At 36.7% G+C, this 24,124-nt stretch overlaps 1 long non-coding RNA gene across 1 annotated transcript in view; it reads right to left on the reverse strand.

The window, feature by feature from the left end:
* The window catches only part of LOC112445096 (uncharacterized), a 170,586-nt gene that overhangs the window by 75,660 nt on the left and 70,802 nt on the right, over window positions 1–24,124 (reverse strand). The window contains exons 2-4 of the long non-coding RNA XR_003033492.2: window positions 12,839–12,947; window positions 11,915–11,998; window positions 11,649–11,753 (exon numbers count right to left, since the gene is read on the reverse strand). This is a non-coding gene — a long non-coding RNA (uncharacterized lncRNA). The remainder of the gene's footprint in view (window positions 1–11,648; window positions 11,754–11,914; window positions 11,999–12,838; window positions 12,948–24,124) is intronic.

The following is a 24,124-nucleotide window of genomic DNA, read 5'->3' on the forward strand; positions in this document are numbered from 1 at the left end:
ATACAAAGATGGAAAGAGAAGACTGTTATAGGGAATTGAAGTTGTCAGGTAAATGTGTGTCTTTCCTAGTTCAGGCCACTGAAAAAGAAAATAGCTCTCCAGCAACAGGACCATCTAGCACCTAGATCTTGGTTTCTGAATACTGTTTTCCACTAAAAGGAAATATAACTCCTTAGAAAACTGGCTGACACCAGCACTGAGATTATGCCAAAAAATAATTCTTGTTGTTTAGTCACTAAGTCATGTCAGACTCTTTGTGACCCTATAGACTGTAGCCCATCAGGCTCCTCTGTCCATGGGATTTCCCAGGCAAGAATACTGGAGTGGTTAGCCGTTTCCTCCTCCAGGGGATCTTCCTGACCCAGGGATCAAACCCGTGTTTCCTGCATTGGCAGGCAGATGTTGTTGTTGTTGTTGTTTTTTATCACTGAGCCACCAAAGAGCCCCCCAGAATAATGAAATGCTTAAAAAATCATGAGAACACATTAAAGCACGCAATAGCCAACCAGAAGGTACTCACACAAGCCAAATCTGAGGAAATTTGAGCATTAAAATAAACAATAACAGTAAAAGATTATAACCCATTGAAGAAAATAAGAATCTATGTTTGCAAATTAATATAATGAACGAGCAAATAAACAAATGGAGAAGGAAAAGCTCTTCCTCATAGTACAATAGAATGCCAACTAATAGATGTAAAGGAATAATGCAGTTAGAATGTCATCAATGAGAAATGAAATTAATGGATATAATGTGATGAAAGAGAGGATATTTCTATAGCTTCAATGCATCACTCCACAAATTACTTATGAATTACAAAGAAAAATGCAGTTACTTTATATTTATGAATTCTGGGAGATAGCACTTTAACCAAATTCAGAAAATAACGCATACCTATACATATACGCATACACTTACAGAAAGAGGGAACGATAAAGTAAAGGGGGGCAAAATAAAACATAAACAATTGGTGACCTTGATGAGGGATAATGGAAGATCTGCCAAAGTATAATTCTTAAACAAAAAACATAGGAGAAACAGAAGGAAATTTAAAAATCAAATATCAAGTATGTAAATTTCATTATTGGGGCTTCCCAGGTGCCGCTAGTGGCAAAGAACCCACCTGCCAATGCAAGAGACATAAGAGATGCAGGTTCGATCTCTGGGTCAGGAAGATCCCCTGGAGAAGGAAATGGCAACCCACTCCAGTATTCTTGCCTAGAGAGAGTCCCATGGACAGAGGAGCCTGGTGGGCTACAGTCTATGGGATCACAAAGAGTTGGACACAACTGAAGCAAGAAACAGAAGTAAATTTAAAAATCAAGTATCAAGTATGTAAATTTCATTATAGGTATTATTATTATTGCTTGGTTTTTACTAAGCATCGTGATCATAATTTTCATTTAACTACAGCACTAAGGATCACTCTGAAAGGAGATCTTGGAAATGTGCTATTTTCTTTGGAAACATATCAAAGTGCTGAACCTGGAGAAAGCAGTTCCCTTCATTTCCTGTACATTAATAGAGAGCAAGCATTAAGATGCATATCATTGTAAGAACTGATCATAAATTGTAACCAAAAGTCCCACCTGCTTGTGGGAAGAGGATATGAAGAACTGAGTGAGTCTTCTCATGACAAGATGGAGGACAGGTTAGAGCAGGTTAAGTTCTAAAGTGATGTTTCAAAATACCTACGCATTTTAACTAATCATCATTATAAATGCAACATGAGGAGCTAGTCTATATTTAATTTAGATATTCTCTAATACTTGAAAACTGCCTGTTGCTTGGACCCTATATAAGATGACCATGATGAAGACCATGTACAGCTATCCAACTTACTTTTTAAAATTGTTTCTGATCCATGATGCACTGAAAAACATGCCAGCTTCTCTGCTGAACTTGATTGACTTGATTTCTATTACTAAAAAGAGTAGTACTTTTTTATAAATATTATTTTTAATTTATATTTTAATTGAAGGATAATTGCTTTACAGAATTTTGTTGTTTTCTGCCAAACCTCAACATGAATCAGTCATAGGTGTACATATATTCCCTCCCTTTTGGACCTCCCTCCCATCTCCCTCCTCATCCCACCCCTCTAGGTTGATACAGAGCCCCTGTTCGAGTTTCCTGAGCCATACAGCAAATTCCCATTGGCTATCTATTTTACATATGGTCATGTAAGTTTCCATGTTACTAAAACAGCAGTACTTTCTAAAATCTAATTTTTACATAATTCAACACCCCTTTCTTTTATATATTCCTTATAATGTGCCTTCAAAAAATAGTCATCAGTCATGAGTTGTTTCAAATTCATTTTTCTTCATTCCTTTCTGCCAAAATGCCCCAATCCTCTGAGTTCCAATACTTCTAGGTTTGCATTTGAAAACCTCAGTAGCCCAAGTCTCAACCCCTGTAACTTTTACTTCCTTGCAACCCTCATTTATTCTGCTTTCCCTGGTGTACTTTTTCTGATGCTGGTGCTTCATGTCTTTAAAGTGCAACTAGATTTTTAACCCTAGCTCATCCCTCCAGAGCCTCCCTCAGCAAAGACTTCTAGAGCCACCTGGGATTGGTACAGAAGACATTCTCATAATATAGAACAAACTCAAGACTTTTCACTGGGGCTGCATCTAAAGAGGGCCTATGAGCCTTTATCAGAGAGATGCTCATGGGGAAAATGGAGTTAGAGTTCTAAGAAAAAAGGGGAAAAAACTGAGCCCCCTCCAAGTCAGGGAAATAGAAAATATTCAAAAGGGTGACACATGTAAGTTAGATTTGAAGAAAATACATAAATTATATTTGAACATAAAAGATGGCAGAAAATACTTTTTTCAATTTCAGGAATAGAGATGCAGATGTAGTGACAGACTTTAGACGTGGGGTGGGGGGAAGGGAAGGGTGGGACTTGAGGAAGGGAATTAAGAGAGTAGCACTGACGTATATTTACTACCATGTATAAGATAGAGAGCTAGTGGGAAGTTGCTATATAGCACAGGGAGCTCAGCTCTGTGCTCTGTGATGACCTAGAGGGTGGGTGGGGAGGGAGTGGGAGGGAGGTCTGAGAGGGAGGGGATATATGTACACATATAGCTGATAGTCAAAGCTATGGCTTTCCCAGTAGTCATGTAGGATGTGAGAGTTGGACCATAAAGTAGGCTGAGCGCTGACAAACTGATGCTTTCAAACTGTGGCATTAGAGAAGACTCTTTAGAGTCCCTTGGACTGCAAGGAGATCCAACCAGTCAATCCTGAAGGAAATCAACTCTGAATATTCATTGGAAGGACTGATGCTGAAGGTCCAATACTTTAGCCACCTGATGTGAGGAGCCGACTCATTGGAAAAGACCCTGATACTGGGAAAGATTGAGAGTAGGAGAAGGGGGCGACAGAGGATGAGATGGTTGGATGGCATCATCAACTCAATGGACATGAGTCTGAGCAAACTCTGGGAGATAGTGAACAACAAGGAAGGCTGGCGAGCTGCAGTTCATGGGGTTGCAAAGAGTTGGACACGACTGAGCAACTGAACAACAAAAACAATAGCTGATTCATGTTGTATAGCAGAAACCAACAGAACATTGTGAAGCAATTATACACCAATAAAAAAATGTTTTTCTATGCAATGCTGAAATAAGGGTTGAAAACAAAACATTCAGTAAAAACATTTACTTGGTCAATATGAGAAAAACTGTATTTTTGTATACATATGTGTGTACTTATATATATATCATACACACACACACACAAATACCTTTATCTATGGTTAGTATTTAAATGAGGCATAAAATATTTCCATATAAAATATTATAAATATAAAATAGATTAGTGCTGTTAGCCACAAAAAGTATCAAAACACAAACATTTCACAATTATGAGACTTTGATGGAATCCATCCAAGGACACACCTACACAGAGTCTGCTAAACCTCAAAAAACCCTTAACTAATCCTTAAATTGAAAGCTGACAATCAAATTGTATTCCAGTGATTGGGTGCTTTATTTGTATATAAACTTTAAATTTTTTAAAAACTTTCTGTACGTATAAGATACTATTTTTACCCTCAGGCCTCGCTCAAAAACTTAGCCATTTGTTTAGAACAAAATCTGCAGCATTTAAAATTAATCTCTCTCATCCTTAAATAACATTTGCTAAAATAAATATTTCCTAAGTGAAATAAATTATTCATTCACTATAAAAGACATATACCTCATGGTTAAATAAAACACAACAATATCAAGCTACCAATCTGTTCGGGCAATGCATTATTGTAATGATAAACAAATTACTGTCTTTGATAAATTCAATGAATACCATTTAAAAGGAGGACTGAAGCCAAATAGAAAGTACTAATAGAGATAAAGCAGGGAGTTAGCAATGTCCTTTGAAATTGAACATACGCATTTTAACAGGCATTATCAGCCTTCCATGTTTTAAAGAATGATACATTAGGCACCACTCAATGGTCCAAGGGAAAACCTTTAAGTTTTATTAAGCATGATTTGGTATGCCTAGTTTTAATGTGAATACTTCTTATGAAGTGTTAACATTATGCTTTAAAGCAATCGCAACAATAGAATAAAGCATATTGATTCAACAACACACATTTATTCAGCAACTATGTATAATGTGTAAGGTACCATCAAAGTCTGTTCTAGATCTCAATTCTAAAATTTGTTTTGTTTTCCTCTGAACAGGAAGTTCTTCATTATGTTTTAGGATATCAAAAAAATTTGTAAACTGGTGATCAAGAGATTTTCTCCTTCCTAAAATTTATACTGAAGTATATTATAATATGTAAAAGGACACATTTCATAAGTTTGCTGTGTTGTGTTTAGTCGTGTCCGACTCTTTGTGACCCCATGGACTGTAGCCCACTGGGCTCCTCTGTCCATAGAATTCTCCAGGCAAGTATACTGGAAAGGGTTGCCATGCCCTCCTCCAGGGGATCTTTCTGACTCAGGAATTGAACCCAGGTCTCCCACATTGCAGGCGGATTCTTTACTATCTGAGTCACTGGGGAAGCCCAAGAATACTGGAGTGAGTAGCCTATCCCTTCTCCAGGGAAACTTTTCGACCCAAGGATCGAACCCAGGTTCCCCACATTGCAGACAGATTCTTTACCATCTGAGCCACCAGGGAAGCCTATGAAACTCAAGTTCATTCTCTGACTCTGTGCTGTCCTTTTTATTAATAATTACATATCTGTAATTAATAAAGGCAGAACAATTATGAAAAGGGACAGCACAGACTTAGAGAACAAACTCACAGTTCCTAAGGGGAAGGGATAGATAAGGAGTTTTGGATAGACATAGTAAATTGGATAACCAATAAGGACCTACTTACTGTATGGCACATAGAACTCTGCTCCATGTTATGTGGCATCCAGGAGGGGATGGCGGTTAGGGGGAGAATGGATACATGTATATGTATGGCTGAGTCCCTTCCCTGTTCACCTGAAACTATCACAACATTGTTAATCAGCTATGCTGCTGCTGCTGCTAAGTCGCTTCAGTCGTGTCCGACTCTGTGCAACCCCATAGACGGCAGCCCACCAGGCTTCCCGTCCCTGGGATTCTCCAGGCAAGAACACTGGAGTGGGTTGCCATTTCCTTCTCCAGTGCATGAAAGTGAAAAGTGAAAGTGAAGTCGCTCAGTCGTGTCCAACTCTAGCGACCCCAGGGACTACAGCCTACCAGGCTCCTCCGCCCATGGGATTTTCTAGGCAAAAGTACTGGAGTGGGGTGCTATTGCCTACTCCGTAATCAGCTATACTCCAATACAAAATAAAAAGTTCAAGATATTGTTTAAATAAATTGCATTCCAAACAGTCAGGAGTGAAATTCTACCATGTATTAAGTGAGAATACTAATTCATGTTTCAAAAAACCTCATCACCAAAATAACAGGCAATATTTCTGACCATATCATAATAACTGAGCTAAGAAGCATACACCATAAGATTGAGAGGCTATTGTTGTCTTCATCAGTAGATAGCCAACAGCTCAAGAAATGAGTTTAGTGACATTTTAAAGTGCTTTCAGTGATCTCATAATTTGAATTGCACTCAACTATGATCTCTGATGGCTAGAGCAAAGTTTTAGAGTTTATGGGTATTGTACAAGCATCTGAATGACAGCACTTCCAGCTCAAATTCTAAGACACACATTACCAGAAAAAATAAACTTTAATTCATCATTTTTAATATTTAAATCGAAGTATTTGGCACTATCTCTTCATATAAAGAAAATATATCTATATGAACACTGAGATCCTTAAATACCCTTCCCTCAAAAAAAAAAAAAAAAAAAAAAACCCACTTCCTTTCCTGATACACAAGTATTTTGAAATATTCCTACCACTTTAAATTTGCAATGACCTCATCATTCTCATCCTGGTTTCTTGCAGTTCTCTTTTTTCCCACTATTTAAATCTTGAATAAATAATAGGTCTTTGTTGAACCTCACTTGATTCTCTTATTCTTCTCTATTCTCTTTTTCTCTACTTTGAAGTTTTCTAAATATTTTGAAATATCACAAGAAAACAGAAGACAGTATCTTACTTTTCAATTTTAGACTAAAATTGCAGATATTTTCAAGCATCTTTGTGCTTTCAGATAAACAACTGTATTGATACAGTTCACCTTAGAACAATGTGGGTTTGAACTGCCCAGGGTCCACTTATACATGGATATTTTTCAATAGTAAATACTACAGTACTACATGGTCCATAGTTGTTTGAACTGTGGATGCCGAGGAACCCTGATGTCGTAAGCCAACTGTAAGTTATACATGGATTATACATTGTTCAAGGGTCGCTGTGCTGTGAAGATGGTTAATTCCTCCAAAGTACCCTTAAAAGGTGTCTAAGTGTCTAAGATCCCTGTCTCTTTTTCCTGAAGTTACCAATACATGCAACTCTAAAGTAAAATTAACATCTTAAGAGCTTTAAAAACAATTCCCATGGAAACCAAATTGAAAAATATTTTTAAGAAAAGTATATTTTCCTTTATATCCAAAATTTATTGAGTGCTTACATATACCATATCTAACCCAAGAAGTTTGTATGTATCATCTCATTTATTCCTCACCTCAAAAAGGGAAGAAACACTCTAAGATAAATTATATCAGTATTGTGGTTGATATTCTTGTTTAATAAATAAAATATAGTGAGGTTAAGTAACTTTCCAAAGACCATGCACTATCAAATGTTGGGGCCAAGATCTGATCCCATGCAGAGTGACAAAGAAGTTCACCTACTTAACCACCATGCCCTGTTGTTTTCCAGATTTGTACACCTGCCTGCATATTCCAAATACTTATAATTTATTCACTGCTCCATCACAGGACTCTCAAGAATAATAAGAACTTTCTTCAACACCCACAATCTAGAGTAATTACTTTTAGGAAGCTCCAACTTCTCTAAAGCCTGGTCTGTCAAAAAACTAAGTTGACATCATTGACATCAACCGAACATCTTAAGACTAATGGTCCATGGGCATATTCCAAAGGAAGATGGAACAGTTTAGGCATGCAAAGTCCAAGGAAAAAATCAGTAACTTGGAGATGTGTGGTAGTTACAAAGGAAGAACAAAATATGTCTAAGATTCAGGGAAAGCAGGTACAAGAAAACTAGAAGTTGGAGCATGGGAAGCAAATAAGGTACAGAACATATCATCAGCACTTAAAGCTTAGAAAGGATGTCTTTGAACCTACAAGACCATCCCCTTATTTCTACCTTTCCTACTCAACCCCCTAGAGTCAATGCCAAATAAGCCTGTGTGAAGGCTGGTGGGAGGTAATCACATACTCATAGTCTGCATGGGCAGGAGGCCAACATCATTTAAGAATAAGTTTTCCTCATGGCAAGCTAGCATGGGAGCCCTGGAAAACAGGCAGTGACAAATCAAACACTGTAATACACTTTCAGTGGGAAAAGGGTAAAATATCAGGTATCAGAGTCTCCACAGGTAAACTTTCCCTACTTACTAGTTTCATATTGGGCCAGCCCTGGGGAATACTCAGAATTAATGGGATCACAATATTAACAGGATTTCACACAGTCTAGGGATGCATATCTCTAATTAACTTGCTTACCCTCATATCCCCACTGCTTTTTCCCTCTCCTTTTCCAATCAGAAATCAACAGAGAAAGGTAAGTAAAGAGGTGTAAAGTTGGAGAGACTGAATTCCTTGGGAAGTCTAGAATAGCTTCAACCAAATGGCAGAATGGAAGAGGATGAGGGTATGGAGATTAGACATGTGCACTCAATAAAAGGGGTGTATTCAGACCAATTAAGCACTGTGTCCAAGCTGTGCAATGTTCTAGGGCAAATGACTTCATAATTGTGTGCCTCAATTTCCTTAGTTGGAAAAATAGGTATGACAATGCTTTCTTCATGGGGTTATGAGGAATTGAAGTAAGACATGTGACAGTATCTGGTATATCTTAGGCACTCAAAGAACTCCACTATTCTTTCTCTGAACAACCACACAGATATCTATGCCTCTCTTAAGGCATTAATTTACTTCCTACTTGCACTATAGTTATTTCTACACACATCCTATCTCTTGAACTAGTGTGTGAGCTCACTGACAGCAGGATATGTCTCTGATTTACGAGTATCTTTCTTAGTTGGAATTTAGTAAATGTTTATTTGGATGGATATGTTTAAAACAGAAAAGATCACTGAATGACAATAGAGTGCATAATAATCAGCCAAGTAAAGATTGGGAATAGAACCTGTCAAATTGCCCATTCACAGAACTAGAACAAATAATCCTAAAATTCATATGGGACCATAAAAGACTCAGAGTTTCCAGAGGAATCCTGAAGAAAAACAAAGAAGGAAACATAACCATCCCAGACTTCAGACAAAAATACAAAGCTACAGTAATCAAAACAGTGTGGTACTGGCACAAAAACAGACATAGAGATCAATGGAACAGAAAAGAAAACCCAGAAATAAAGCCACATACCTACAGTCAATTAATCCTTGACAAAGGAGGCAGGAATATATAGTACAATGGGAAAAAGACAATCTCTCAGTCAGTGGCATTGGGTAAGCTGAACAGCTGAATGTTAATCAATGAAGTCAGAACATACCTTTGAACCATACACAAAAATAAACTCAAAATGGCTTAAAGACTTAAACATAACACATAACACTATAAAACTCCTAGAAAAGAAAATAGGCAAAGCATTCTCTGACATAAACCGTACCAATGTTTTCTTAGGGCTGTCTTCCAAGGCAATAGAAATAAAAGTGACAACAAATGGGACCTAATTAAACTTACAAGTGTTTGCACAACAAAGGAACCATAAGTAAAATGAAAAGACAACCAACAGAATGGGAGAAAATACTTGCCAACAATGTGACCAAGAAGGGCTCAATTTCCAAAATATATAAACAGCTCATAAAACACAACAAGAACAACAACAACAACCCAATAGTAAAGTGGGCAGGAGACCTAATGACACATTTTACCAAAGAAGATACAGATGGCCAATAGACAAGGGAAAAGATGCTCACCATCACTAATTATTATAGAGAAATGCAAATCAAAACTACAGTGAGGTACCATCTCACACCAGTTAGAATGGTCATCATTAAAAAAAATCTACAAATAACAAATGCTGGGGAGGGTGTGGGGAAAAGTGAACCCTCCTACACTGTTCGTAGGAATGTAAGTTGGTGCAGCCACTGTGGAAAACAGCATGGAGGTTTCTCACAAAACTAAAAATAGAATTATAAAATGATCAAGCAATCCCACCCCTGGACATATATCCAGACAAAACTATAATTCAAAGAGATACCTGCACCCCTATGTTCACAGCAGCACTATTCATAATAACAAGCCATGGAAGCAACCTAAATGCCCATAAACAGACAAAGATAAACAGACAAAGAAGATGTGGTGCACGTATAAAATGGAATACTACTCCACCATAAAAAAGAATGAAACAATGCCATTTTCAGCAACATTGGTGGATCTAGAGATTATAATACCAAGTGAATTAAGTCAGAAAGATAAATACCATATGATATCACTTATATGTAGAATATAAAATATGATAAAATGAACCTATCTATGAAACAGAAGCGGTGGTGGTGGTTTAGGCGCTAAGTCATGTCCAACTCTTGTGACCCCATGAACTATAGCCCGGCATGCTCCTCTGTCCATGGGATTTTCCAGGCAAGAATGCTGGAGTGGATTGCCATTTCCTTCTCCAACAAAAGTAGAGACATAGAGAACAAATAAGCGATTGCCAGGGGGAAGCAAAGTGCAGCAGGTTGGATTTGAAGTTGGGGTTGAGAAAATGCAATCTAGTATATACAGAATAGATAAACAGCAAGGTCCTACTGTATACCACAGGGAACTATATTTAATATCCTGTGATAAGCCATATTGGAAAAGAATATGAAAAAGAATGTATATACGTGTATAATTGAGTCACTTTGCTGTACCACGGTAAGTTATACAACATTGTAGTTCAACTATTCTTCAATAAAAACAAAAAAAGGGTTGGAAAGGGAGATGTTCAAGGCAGGAGATATCTAAACATTCAATCCAGTGGATAAAGAGCTAGAAAATCCTTATAAGTGATGGAGGGACTCAGAAAATGGACTGTGCTCATGGGAAGCAAGCAAGATGCTACAGTGGGATACCAGACTGGGTCTTAAGCTTGTGACTTGAGTACAGTTGAACTAGTACAAATTTAAACAAAAAAAAATTCTGAACAAAATCAAGTTACTGGGGGCAATGGGAGGAAGTAAGTAAACATATATAATTTTAATGTTAATAAAAATTTTTAGAAGCAATGACTGTGCTTCTGGAGTTAGTGAATTCTAGGTTTGACTCTTATGTCACTTATTAGCTATTTAATTGTGGGCATATTATGTAATTTCTTATGTACAATATATGCAGGTTAACAGTACCTATTTCAGGGAAATGATTAGGGGATTAAATGAGATAATTCATCCTAAAGCACTTAGCACAGTGGAAGCAATATAGCAAGTACCCAATAAATGTCAGCTTTAACAACAATAATAATTATCATTGTTACTTTCATTTTACAGGTGAAAAATCTGGAAACATAAAGTAATTTTTCCAAAGTCATATAGCTAGTAAGTGTTAGAACCTGGAATTAAGCCCAGGTTGGACAGCCAGCACAGGCCATATTGTTTAGACTTACAGTGAAAGCAAGATGTTTGGACACATGAACAAAACAAAACAGTACTCCTTAGAAGAGGAGAGTTTGCACAGGGCTGACCCTGTTGGTGGTGTGTATTCTCTTGCTCCACTCTGTCCTAACATAAAGATTAGTCTCACAGTCAGCAGAAGGGTGGCTTGAACCTGAGGGCTCTGGTCCCTGACTCAACCATGGGGGCTGGGAAAGGTATAAATAGGGAGTTAGTTTGGTCATTTCAATCTCCCTAAAATGTCTCTGATAATTGGGAAATCCATCAGTTGGGAAAATACCAACATAACTATTTATTGTTGGGAGGTAGAATAAAAACCCGGTCCTTAAATTAATACAGACATCGTCTTAATAATTCAAACTATATGTGAGTCATTTAACATTTTACTGTTCAGTTTTATCATCTGGAAAGTGGCGATATTAAAAGCAGGTACAGAGACTTACCTGCTGGTCCAGCAGCTAAAACTCCATGCTCCCAATGCAGGGGACCTGGGTTCAATCCTTGGTCAGGGAACTAGATCCCACATATTGCAACTAAGAGTTCACATGCTGCAACAAAAAGATACCACATGTCCCAACTCAATAAAAAAATAAATATGTAATTTTTAAAAAGTAGGTACAATATAAGTAGCTTTGAAAATTACATGTAATAATGTACATGCTGTGTATTCAATAAATTTAGTTATTTTGGACACATTGTTAGTACTCACCCATAACTGGTTCTCCTCTCCTCCTTTGACTCCTGGGAGGCTGACTTCCCAGCTGTCTTGAAGTAGGTGTGGCCAGGGAAATAGCTCCAACCAATGAAGTGTAAGGTGACAAGAGGTAAGTTACTTAGTAAGAGAAAGTGTGACCTCCCAGCTCTCCCTCCCTCTGCTGTGGCAGTCTATCCTGTCCAATACAGGTATTATTATAATCACCCAATATCATTGTACTGTTCATTAGCATTTTCATGATATCTATCACTGTACTTAGTATATTTTATGTTATGAATTTTGCTCTATATTTTGCAGCATATTAAATGTGAACTAGAATAAGTATGATTTTGATCAACAATAAGTATGTTTAAATGTTTTGTCACCTTGACCTAACTTACGGGACATTGAAATTTCATACTATGGACAATTCAAGAGGTGAGAGTTAATTTTTTTTAAAAATTTGAGTACCTTTAAAAAGTATGTGACATGTACAATATGACAAAAGCTCAAATTCCAAATGAAGGAAATCTTTTGAAATACTGATTATATATATATATAGATAGATAGATATATAGATATATATATGTCTAGGAATCTATTCCTAAGATACAGAATAAACTTACTTAATTTTTAAAGTAGCTACTGAAAACTTATAATGAGTAATGAATTGTTTTGGGTGCTGAATGATAACAATGATAATTATAGTAAAGGCATAGATAAGTAGACAAACTTTGCATCGTTCTTGATAACAGTGAAGTTTGAAACCATGAGATGAGAAGAAATGAGATGCAAGTAAGACTATGTTAGATTTTTACGAGATTTTTTATCTAGTACTATTAAATGTCAGCATTATAGTAGATATTTTGGTATAATATCTGCATTAGTTAATGAACACCAATTGCTTTAGGAAGTAACCCCCAAATCTCAGTAGCTCACCCAATCAATGTTTATTTCTCTCATGCAAAGTCCTGGTCAGGAGGTTCTCCTACAGGTGGTGACTCATGGATCCAGTCTCCAACCATCTAATGGCTGTTCATCTGGCTGGCTGATAAACAAAGAGAAAGAACATGCAAAATGGTAAGGAAACTTAAGAGCACAGGCCTAGAAATGTCCAGAGTTAATCAAATATCTTCACCCATATTCAATTACGTTGAAATAAGAATATTCACTAATATGCAATGATTATATATACAGAATTAAGGATTTTACATGGTTAAATATTGAATTTAAACTCTAGAAAACAACACTCAGAGTCATCCAGAAATATACAGCAAGTGATAATGTACTAACAAGTATGGGGGAAAAAATGCTAAGTAGAACACAGAATGAATTCAGAGCCTTCAATGTCCATCTAGTGGGACTTCCAAAAAGACAAGAAAGAATTGTGAGAGAAAATACAATGCTTAGGAATTTCTCTGAGCTGAAAATATTTACTATACTTGGCATTGAAACAACCAAAACTTGCACTGTAAAGCAGGATTTTAAAACCCATTCTTAGGCACATTAGAGTGTAACTTCAGACAGAAGTTACAAGGAAAAGCCAGATTACTTATAAAAATGTTTAAAAAATGGACATCAAGCTTCTAATCAGAAGTATTTGAAACAAAAAGTCTGTGAAGAAAGCTTAAAATTTTAAGAGATAAAAAGAGAAAAACTTTGAACATGGCCATTAAAGAGTGAGAGAAAGAAAAACATTTTAATACATGCAAGAAGTCAAAATTGAACAGTCTGGAGGTGCCTTAAAAAACTAAAAAGAGAGCTATCATATGATCCTACAATCCCATTCCTGGGCATATACCCAGAGAAAAACATGATCCAAAATGATACATGCATCCCAATGTTCATTGCAGCACTGTTTACAATAGCCAAGATATGAAAGCAACTTAAATGTCCATCGAGGAATGGATGAAGATGTGGTACATATATACAATGGAATATTAACTCAGACATTAAAAAGAATGAAATAATGCCATTTGCAGCAACATGGACGGACCTAGAGAATGTGATACTGAGTGAAGTAAGAGTCAGATAAGGAGAAATATCATATAACATCCCTTATATGTGGAATCTAAAAAGAAATTATACAAATCACCTTACTTACAAAACAGAAAGAACTCACAAACTTAGAAAATGAACTTATGGTTGCTGGGGAGAAGGGATAGTTAGGGATTTGGGGAAGGTCATATACACACTGCTATATTTATAATGGATAACCAACCAACAAAGACCTATTGTATAGCACATCAAACTCTGCTCAGTGTTATGTCCCAGCCTGGATGGGACAGGGTTTGGGGGATTGGGGGGAGAATGGATACACATATATGTATGGCTGAGTCCCTTCACTGTCAACCTGAAACTACCACAACATTGTTAATCAGCTACACCCCAACACAAAATAAAAAGTTTTAAGTTACAAAAAAATAAAGAACTCAAAATTATTACGATTAAAGAACACATTCTGAAAGAGCAAATAAAAGATGTATTCCAACAAAAAAGAAAAGAAAATTAGAAATAAGGGATGAGGACAAGAAGTAATGGTAAACAAAGTAAAAAAAAAAAATCAGGAACTGTTAAATTTAAGAATTTATTGCAAAATATCATGCTTATAAAAATCTAGAACTTAAATTCTAAATAATGACTGCATTAGAATTTTAAATGATAAGGGAGAAAAGTAGACAATAATTTAACCATGTTCTTTTTGTCTTGTTTGCTGTAAAGTTTTAAGTACAGATTTATTGGAAAATCATAAGTTAAATATTTGAAAACTTAAGAGCAAATCACAGAAATATAAAAATTAGAATATTAGAAAATTGGGATAGAATAAAAAATTAAAATTTGAAAACCCAGGAGAAGGAAAGAAACAGACAAATTCAGTAAATCCAACAAAAATCCAAAAAGAGATAAAGGAGAAAATATAGAAAATATACCATGACACACACAAAAATAACAGAAGTTGTCAAAATTCAATTAAAATCATAGAATATGTGGAAGGTTCAAAACTGCCCCTTGACTCCTCATAATATATAGAAATATTTGAGAGCTTTATCCTTATTTTCAGTATACTTTATTAATCCTTAATTATTCAAGTCATTCATTTCTAAAGATTTTTTACAGTTGTTTTGAATTGTGATTTCAGTATATTTTTGAAGTTTATGACAGTGAGGGGAAGACTAACCTAAGAGACACTACTGTTAAGCAGAGAAGGATTTGTGGGGTAAGAGACAATGGCATAACTCTCTTTTCACCAGTTTTGAGATATAATTGTCATATTGCACTATGCAAGTTGAAGATATAAAACATAACAATTTAATAGATGTATACATTTCTAAATTATTAGGACTGTCTATCCTTCTCAAACTCTTCAAAAAAAAAATAACTGAAGAGGAGGGAATACTCCCCAATGTATCGTACCCTGATACCAAAGCCACATAAGAACACTACAGGAAAACATCACAAGCAACAACAAGAAAAACCTGACAAGCCAATATCCCTGGTGCATACAGATGCAAAGACTGTCAACAAACTACTAGCATATCTAATTTAAAAATATATTTAAAAGATTGTATATTATGATCAAGTAGGAGTCATCCTGGGATGCAAGGATGGTGTAATATATGCACATAAGTATATGTGCTCTAACACATTAATAGAATGAGATAAAAATCATATGATCATCTAATGCAGAAAAGGCATTTGACAAAACTCAACAGCTACTTGTGATAAAATCTCTCAACAATTGATATAGAAAGAATATACTTCAACATAATGAAGGCCATATATGTGTAATTCTTTATCCATTCGCAGATACTTTAATATTGTAATGACTTTCGTTTTTCTATAGAATACCTAAAGAGGAGCCTTTGATGATCAGCCCTCAGATAACTAAGACTCAGTATATTCAGTTACTGTTGGCACATGTATATGCTTGTGCTTTACTGACTATGCCAAAGCCTTTGACTGTGTGGATCACAATAAACTGTGGAAAATTCTGAAAGAGATGGGAATACCAGACCACCTGACCTGCCTCTTGAGAAACCTGTATGTAGGTCAGGAAGCAACAGTTAGAACTGGACATGGAAAAACAGACTGGTTCCAAAAGGAAAAGGAGTACATCAAGGCTATATATTGTCACCCTGCTTATTTACCTTTATGCAGAGTACATCATGAGAAATGCTGGGTTGGAAGAAGCACAAGCTGGAATTAAGATTGCCGGGAGAAATATCAATAACCTCAGATATGCAGATGAGACCACCCTTATGGCAGAAAGTGAAGAGGAACTAAAAAGCCTCTTGATGAAAGTGAAAAAGGAGAGTGAAAAAGTTGGCGTAATGTTTAACATTCAGAAAACTAAGATCATGGCATCTGGTCCCATCACTTCATGAGAAATAGATGGGGAAACAGTGGAAACAGTGTCAGACTTTATTTTGGGGGGCTCCAAAATCACTGCAGATGGTGATTGCAGCCATGAAATTAAAAGACACTTACTCCTTGGAAGGAAAGTTATGACCAACCTAGATAGCATATTCAAAAGCAGAGTCATTACTTTGCCAACAAAGTTCCGTCTAGTCAAGGCTATGGTTTTTCCAGTGGTCATGTATGGATGAGAGAGTTGGACTGTGAAGAAAGCTGAGCACCGAGAATTGATGATTTTGAACTGTGGTGTTGAAGAAGACTCTTGAGAGTCCCTTGGACTGCAAGGAGGTCCAACCAGTCCATCCTAAAGGAGATCAGTCCTAGGTGTTCATTGGAAGTACTGATGCTAAAACTGAAACTCCACTGTTTTGGCCACCTCGTGCAAACAGTTGACTCATTGGAAAAGACTCTGATGCTGGGAAGGATTGAGGGCAGGAGGAGAAGGGGACGACAGAGGATGAGATGGCAGAATGGCATCACCGACTCGATGGACATGAGTTTGAGTGAATTCCAGGAGTTGGTGATGGACAGGGAGGCCTGGTATGCCGCAATTCATGGGGTCGCAAAGAGTCAGACACAACTGAGCGACTGAACTGAACTGAAAGGCATAGAATCAAGATTGGAATCAAAAGCTGGAATCAAGACTGCCAGAAGAAATATCAGTAACCTCAGATATGCAGATGATACCACCCTTATGGCAGAAAGTGAAGAATTAAAGAGCCTCTTGATGAAAGTGAAAGAGGAGAATGAAAAAGTTGGCTTGAAACTCAACATTCCAAAAACTAAGATCATGGCATCTGGTTCCATCACTTCACGGCAAATAGAGGGGGAAACAGTGGAAATAGTGGCTGACTTTATTTTTCTGGGCTCCAAAATCACTGCAGATGGTGATTGCAGCCATGAAATTAAAAAACACTTGCTCCTTGGAAGAAAAGGCTATGACAAACCTAGATAGCATATTAAAAAGCAGAGACATTACTTTGCTGACAAAGGTCTGTCTAGTCAAAGCTATGGTTTTTCCAGTAGTCATGTATGGTTGTGAGAGTTGGAATATAAAGAAACCTGAGCACCAAAGAATTGATGCTTTTGAACTGTGGTGTTGGAGAAGACTCTTGAGAGTCTCTTGGACTGCAAGGAAATCAAAACCAGTCCATCCTAAAGGAAACCAGTCCTGAATATTCATTGGAAGGACTGGTGCTGAAACTGAAACTCAAATACTTTGGCCACCTGATGCGAAGAACGGACTATTTGCAAAAGACCCTGATGCTGGGAAAGATTGAAGGCAGGAGGAGAAGGGGATGACAGAGAATGAGATGGTTGGATGGCATCACTGATTCAATGAACATGAATTTGAGTAAGCTCCGGGAATTGGTGATGGACAGAGAAGCCTGGTGTGCTGCAGTCCATGGGGTCGCAAAGAGTTGAACATGACTGAGTGACTGAACTGACTCACTGAAAGGCACAGAATGTCATCTAAAAGGACATCTACCAATCACATATATGTGCATACTAATATGGCAGATATCTGTGTCAATTCAGGGTCAGTTTTGATTTATCTCCTCATCATGGGTCTTATTTTCCTACCACTTTGCATGCTTGGTAAATTTTGATTGTATTATAGATATTTCGAGTTTTACCTTTTTGGTGCTGGATATTCTTCTATACCTATAATATTTTTCATCTGTGCTATAGGATGCCATTAAGTTCTTGGAATAGTTTGATTTTTTTCAGATTTTCTTTTTAAGACTTGTTTGGCAGGACCAGAGCAGAGCTCCAGCTAGGTTTTCTTATTCCTCTTTATTAAGATAAGACTTCTCTGTTTTCTACCTAATTCCCCGTGAGTCACAAGGTTTCCCAGCCTCTTTGGTGCAGACAGCCACATTTCCCAGCCCTGTGTGCATATTGAGCACTTCCACCTCCCATGTGAAATAGATCAATTCACCTGTAGTAATATAATTTAGAAATTTGATCTGGTCCTGTTGTGGGTCCTGTTCTTCTCGGTTTTGATTCCTGTTTATCTTTTAGCCCTTTAACTTTCCTTTGCATTTGAAAAAAGATTTACTTTACTTGTATCATCCCTGTCTCCTTTAGCACTTCAAACTTATTTTCCCATCACTGGTTACCTTTGAATATACTTGGTATCAAGTAAAGTACTGGTAACAATTGAAGAATTTATTTTATTTAGCTTGCCTTTTCCCTAATCCATTAATAATTGCCTAGCAGGCCCATAAAATTGAAAAGTGAGAGACTGAATAGCACATTCTTATTTGTTTTATCCACAGAGAAATAAATCTACTTGTAAGATTTAATCCTACAATCTGTTAAAAAAAAAAACTGGTCCAAGCGTCACTGACTTCCAACTGAGAAGTCAATGCTTTCAATTTAGGAAGATAATGCACCATCTTTCATGACAAAAATCTTTTTCACTTTTCAGTTTTTAAGAGTATTATCAATAAACATCAACTTAAAGCACACTTAATGTCAGAGTGTACAGAACAATCAGGAAGAGTTATTCATCCCAGGTTCATACTATATAAGCTTTTAGATGATATGCTTGCATGTGTATATATGTATGTGCATCTTGGCTATTATTTACAGAGTAAATAAAATCATTATAAGAAGATCTTTTCTTTTTGATGGGTAGATGGATCAATGAATGGATGGCACTCAAAAAGGCCGTAACTTTCTCTATTACAAAAGGCACTACACAGAAAACTTTGTATAGATTTACAGCAAGCCAGATTCACAGCAAATCCTGTTTTTACCACAGTCTTTACTACTGGGGGCTTCTCTGATAGCTCAGTTGGTAAAGAATCCACATGCAGTGTGGGAGACCTGGGTTCAATCCCTGGGTTGGAAGGATCTCCTGGAGAAGAGAAAGGCTACCCACTCCAGTATTCTGGCCTGAAGAATTCCATGGACTGTGTAGTCCATAGGGTCACAAAGAGTCGAACATGACTGAGCGACTTTCACTTCACTTACTATTGATTGAAACGGTAAATTCTCACCTTTGGGAGGCTAGAATAAGGGAGGTAAGTGGCCAAGGAACAGGCCTGACAAACACTGAATCTATTAACATGATCTGGATTCTGGAAACAAAGAAAGAATTAAGACCTGGCTGGGTGTCAAAACAAGTTTGAAATTAGGGAAATAAGAAATCAAAAAGAGCCTAAAATTACATGTTGGAATCCTATAGTATTAATAGACAGGGAATAATGAGAAGGACACTTGAGGGAAATGTGTAAAATTCAATTCCCCAGAGAATCATGGTGAGACCCTTGGAAAAACAAACCCTTTCATGAAGATAGTATTGAAATCAGGGATATCCATTTACTTGAACTGATCTGAAAGCAGTTCTGCCAAGAATCAAGAAAGACTAACTGGAAAACACTTACAATATTTTATATGCTTATCTTGCCTTTTTTATTGAGTTATAATTGACTAATATTATATTAGTTTCAGGTACACAATATAATGATTTGATTTATCTATATATTGCAAAATGATCACTACACTAAGTCTAATTAACATCTGTCACCATACAGTTACATTATGAGAAAATTTAAGGTCTATTTCTCTCATCTATTTTCAAATATACAATACAACATTATTAACTATAATCATCATGGTATACAATACATCTCTATTTATTTTATAACTGGAAGTTTGTTAAAATATTTTAAATCTTATAAGCCTAAGTCATAAGTCATAGGTGGAAAATTCATTTTACTTCATTTTTATTTTTTTCAACAAGAACTTCTTAATGGTTTAAGAGAGCCAATTTGTTCAGAATACAATACAAAAGAGAGGTGGCTCATGAAGTAAGGAACTTCCTTTCCTTCATCAAGGCAGCACTGGATAAATAGCTGTATTTCATATGGGTTTAGGTTTAAACCATGTAAAATGAAAAATGGCACTGTCACCACTGCTAGGACACACATCAAACCAATCTCAAGACATACACACCCATGTACCACTGTACATCCCACCAAAACCCCTAGCAATTGCGGTGCTACATTTCCCTCTGAGTTATTCAAATGGTAAGGAACATTTATACAGGTAATGAAACCCAGTCCATCTCTCTGGTACACAGTCCCCCTAGTGACCACAGCATGCTGTTCTGAAGGAAATACCTAAATGTAGTCAGAAGCTACAGGAGAATTTAATTCATTGGTTCACAAGAGCATTAAGCATACCCCTGGAATCATGAGAAACTCTTAACATAAAAGCTAGTGAAACAGAAAAAGAGATCAAACTAAATAAAGCCTTCAGAGTTGGAATGGTTAAAGATTTTTATCATGATTAGTGAGATAGTCTATTTCTAAGATGCCTATTTAACCCTAATAGTTTAATCTCTCCAAAATAGAAGAGGATAATCTCTCAAAAACAGCAGAGAAAAGAGGGGGAAATTAGAATATAAGCCCCAGCTGTGTGTATGACTGTGTGACCTTGTGTATGTGTACCTTAGAAAGTGGACATGAGATATAAAACTTACTCTAAGATTGCAATCTTGATCACCTAAGTTTTAGGCTGAAGGTTAGTTTCCATATATATTTAAATTATTCAGTGGACATTCTTATGAAAAGGATTGTGTGGTCCAAAGGAATTCCTGCTGCTTATATTAAAATGCTTGCTATGATTCTCTATGATATTTCCAGTGGCATTTTTTGTTTGTTTCTTGGTAAAATATCTATAAGAGGGTGACAAACTATTATCATTGTACACATATTTGTTTCACAGCTGTGAAAGAAAGTATAAAACAAACAGAATAAATAGGATCACACATGAAACTCTGAAATGTGTCACCACTATAAATGAAATATGTATTCAATGATTCCATAATTATCATGATTGAAAAGGTAATATACATAGAAAGCTTTAAAAGAAGAAGCTATTGCACATTCTCCAGAATAAATAACTGAGCTAATACAAAATTATTCACTTTTCCAGTAGAAAATTGTGGGGAAATTTTTTTATCAATATCAAATTTTTATCAATATCATTTTTTATCAATATCATCATTCTTCTTTGTTTTATACATTGTCATAAATGGAAAAATTTGAGAGGGAGTGAATTTCCCACTTAGAGCACTGTTCAAGTGGGATTAGCTACTTTATTCTTAATGAACTCTTGGTAGAATCAATATCACAGAAGGCCAAAAAGCAGAATGATACAGTGCCCACCCTCAAGACACACCCAGCTACATACAGTCTAGCCCAAACTCCTTGCAATAGTAGTGGTAGGTCTCCCAGCAGGACGGTGCCTCGCTCAGGTCATTTTGATTAACGTATCTCCATTTCCAACACACAGTAGTGAAATTTTACACGCCCAGTATTCTAGTCTGTACCTCAGGCTTCCTAGTAGATGTTCCCTAAGCTTCCTTTCTGGCCTATGTGGATTGCTCCCAACAAATTTGAAGAAGTATCTACACTCTGATTCACCAAGTAAATAGTCTCTCCATCTTGCCCTCAAGTCTCTCACTTCCCATTTGCATTTAAATAGTTCAGAGGGGGCTCAAACAGCAGTTACGGTCTGCCACTGGGAAATTTCTAGAGAGCTAAATATTATTAATAACAATAGCTACTGTTTATTAGCAATTTCTAGCTGCCAGAGACTTTGCCGTTTCACATATTTTATCAACCAAATCTTAGAAGAAACAGAGGATTAGAAAGATTGAATACTTTATTCAAAATCACTGCGATAATAACCATGAAGCTGGAATTTGAACTCTGTGTATGTCCTACTCAAGATAACAAGCACTTAAATACTCCTTCACTGCCTATTGTCCAAACAATATAGTGGATGTAAGCCAATTCCTGATGGCCTAAGGCAAAACAGAATATACTGAAGATGACTCAGAAGACTTCTAGAATCACACACAACACCCTAGGACCTAATTCATTACCAGAGATTTCAAGCAAGGTTACTTAAGCTTCCATAGGTGGCACATGCAAGGGGTAAAAAATTCAGGTAAAGACCTATGTCAACAAGAATAACATTTGTGGAGCCCTAACAGACAGCTTGTTCAGAACATGGTTCATTGGACATATGATGGTGGCCCTTAGTCCGGTGTCAGTCATAAGTTCAATATATATCTGTGTGAAGTCAGGCAGTGAAATATTGTTAGACCACTGGAGACATTCTGATCATGGATATCTGCTCTCATGTCTAAGTACTTAGAGTGTTTCCTATAGATACAAGTTCAAGATCCGCATCATTCCCTCGCCTAACTTTAAACTCTGTGACATCTTTATATTAGCTATATTTTGAAAAATGCAAGAGTCCCCTTTTGTATATTACAACAAAATTCTTTCTTATTTTACTTAGAAAAATATTCTCTTTGGAGATTTTTATATGTTTCAGGGGCTTTCTTGAAGATGTGGGGATATGGAAGAAATAGCTCAATGGCTTTTTTCCCACTTCTAAAGCTGCACCTAAATGCAAGGAGCTGTAGTCATTTATCTTACCATCATCCCAGAGAGCAATGTGGCCATCAGGTGTGGCCATCAAAGTAGATTCAATTATGCACCTATAGAACTTTCTTGACTCAGAGCACAGAAACGTCACTTAGTACAGATTTTAAAATCTATGCAGTAGAATTATAGTATATTAGAAAACTTTCTTCAAACTGAGCAACTCTGAAAGCTGTGAAAACCTTCCTACTCCACATGTCTCACAGAATATAAATGGAACAGAGATGTCAGTAAGAAAAGTCAATTTTCTTTTTCTGCAGATTCATCAGCATATGTTTGCTTAAAGTCCATTGGCAAGATTAGAAGTTTGTTGCTATTCATTTTCTATCTTCTCAAGAGGGACTTTATTCATGGTTTCCATATCACTAAAACTTAATCATTTAATCTTCTACCAGGTCCCGAGAAAACACAAAGTAAATAATGCTTTACTGAACAACAAGAGGAAAGTTAATGAAAAGGTGAGGGTGGGGAAAGGAAAAGAGCAGGACCCCACAGAGGAAAAAGAGTTGCATTTCTTACATTTAGTCCTGATATATCATGAAAACTAATGATGTAACGCCCATGAGCTGCATGCAAATCAGAGCATTAATCTCTAGCAAAATGGTTTATGTTATAGGAACCCAAAAACAGATCTCCTTCAACTGCAGTAAATCAAATATGGTGGGTAGTTTCCGTTTGACTGATGAGTACACATGTCACTGGCAGGAGAGCGGTGACATATGGAAGAGCAATAAATATTTTCTCTGACACTCCAGCGGCCCTCATTCAACGACACTAAAGGAAGATAGAAGACTTCAGGAGAAAATGCAAGCTTGTCTCTATTAGCTGTCGGGCCAGTGCCGAGGCAGCAACTCCAAGGTGATTTGGTGTTCTGTGGTATAGCCTGCACATTTAGTCTTAAACAAATGCATTGCCTGAAAGCCAAGAATCAATAGTTCTCTCGGAACTGTGTCTCAGTGTTTCAGATTATGGCATTCTCCCAATAACTTAGATTTCCTTTAAGGTTAGTGATCTTGGGCATCTTCAGATTGTCTGACCCAGTGCCCAACCAAACCTTGTTAGAGATTTTATTTGTCCCCCTCAACACTACAGTTTATGTGCTGTCTGCATAAGTTCCTTTTTCTCAGTAGGAAGAACATCAGAGGCAAATGTGTTAGAATGTATTATGTTACAATCCATGTCCAAGAGATTTTGAGGTATTTTATTCCAAACCACTTGTACTAATTTTTCAATTATCTTAGTATTTCCTCAAACCTCCTCAAATATTATGATTTTGGCCCCTACTGAGCATGGTTATTGCTTCCTGGGTACTCAGTGGTAAAGAATCCGCCTGACA

The sequence above is a fragment of the Bos taurus genome, chromosome X (assembly GCF_002263795.3).
Source record: "Bos taurus isolate L1 Dominette 01449 registration number 42190680 breed Hereford chromosome X, ARS-UCD2.0, whole genome shotgun sequence".
NCBI classification, from domain to species: Eukaryota; Metazoa; Chordata; class Mammalia; order Artiodactyla; family Bovidae; genus Bos; species Bos taurus.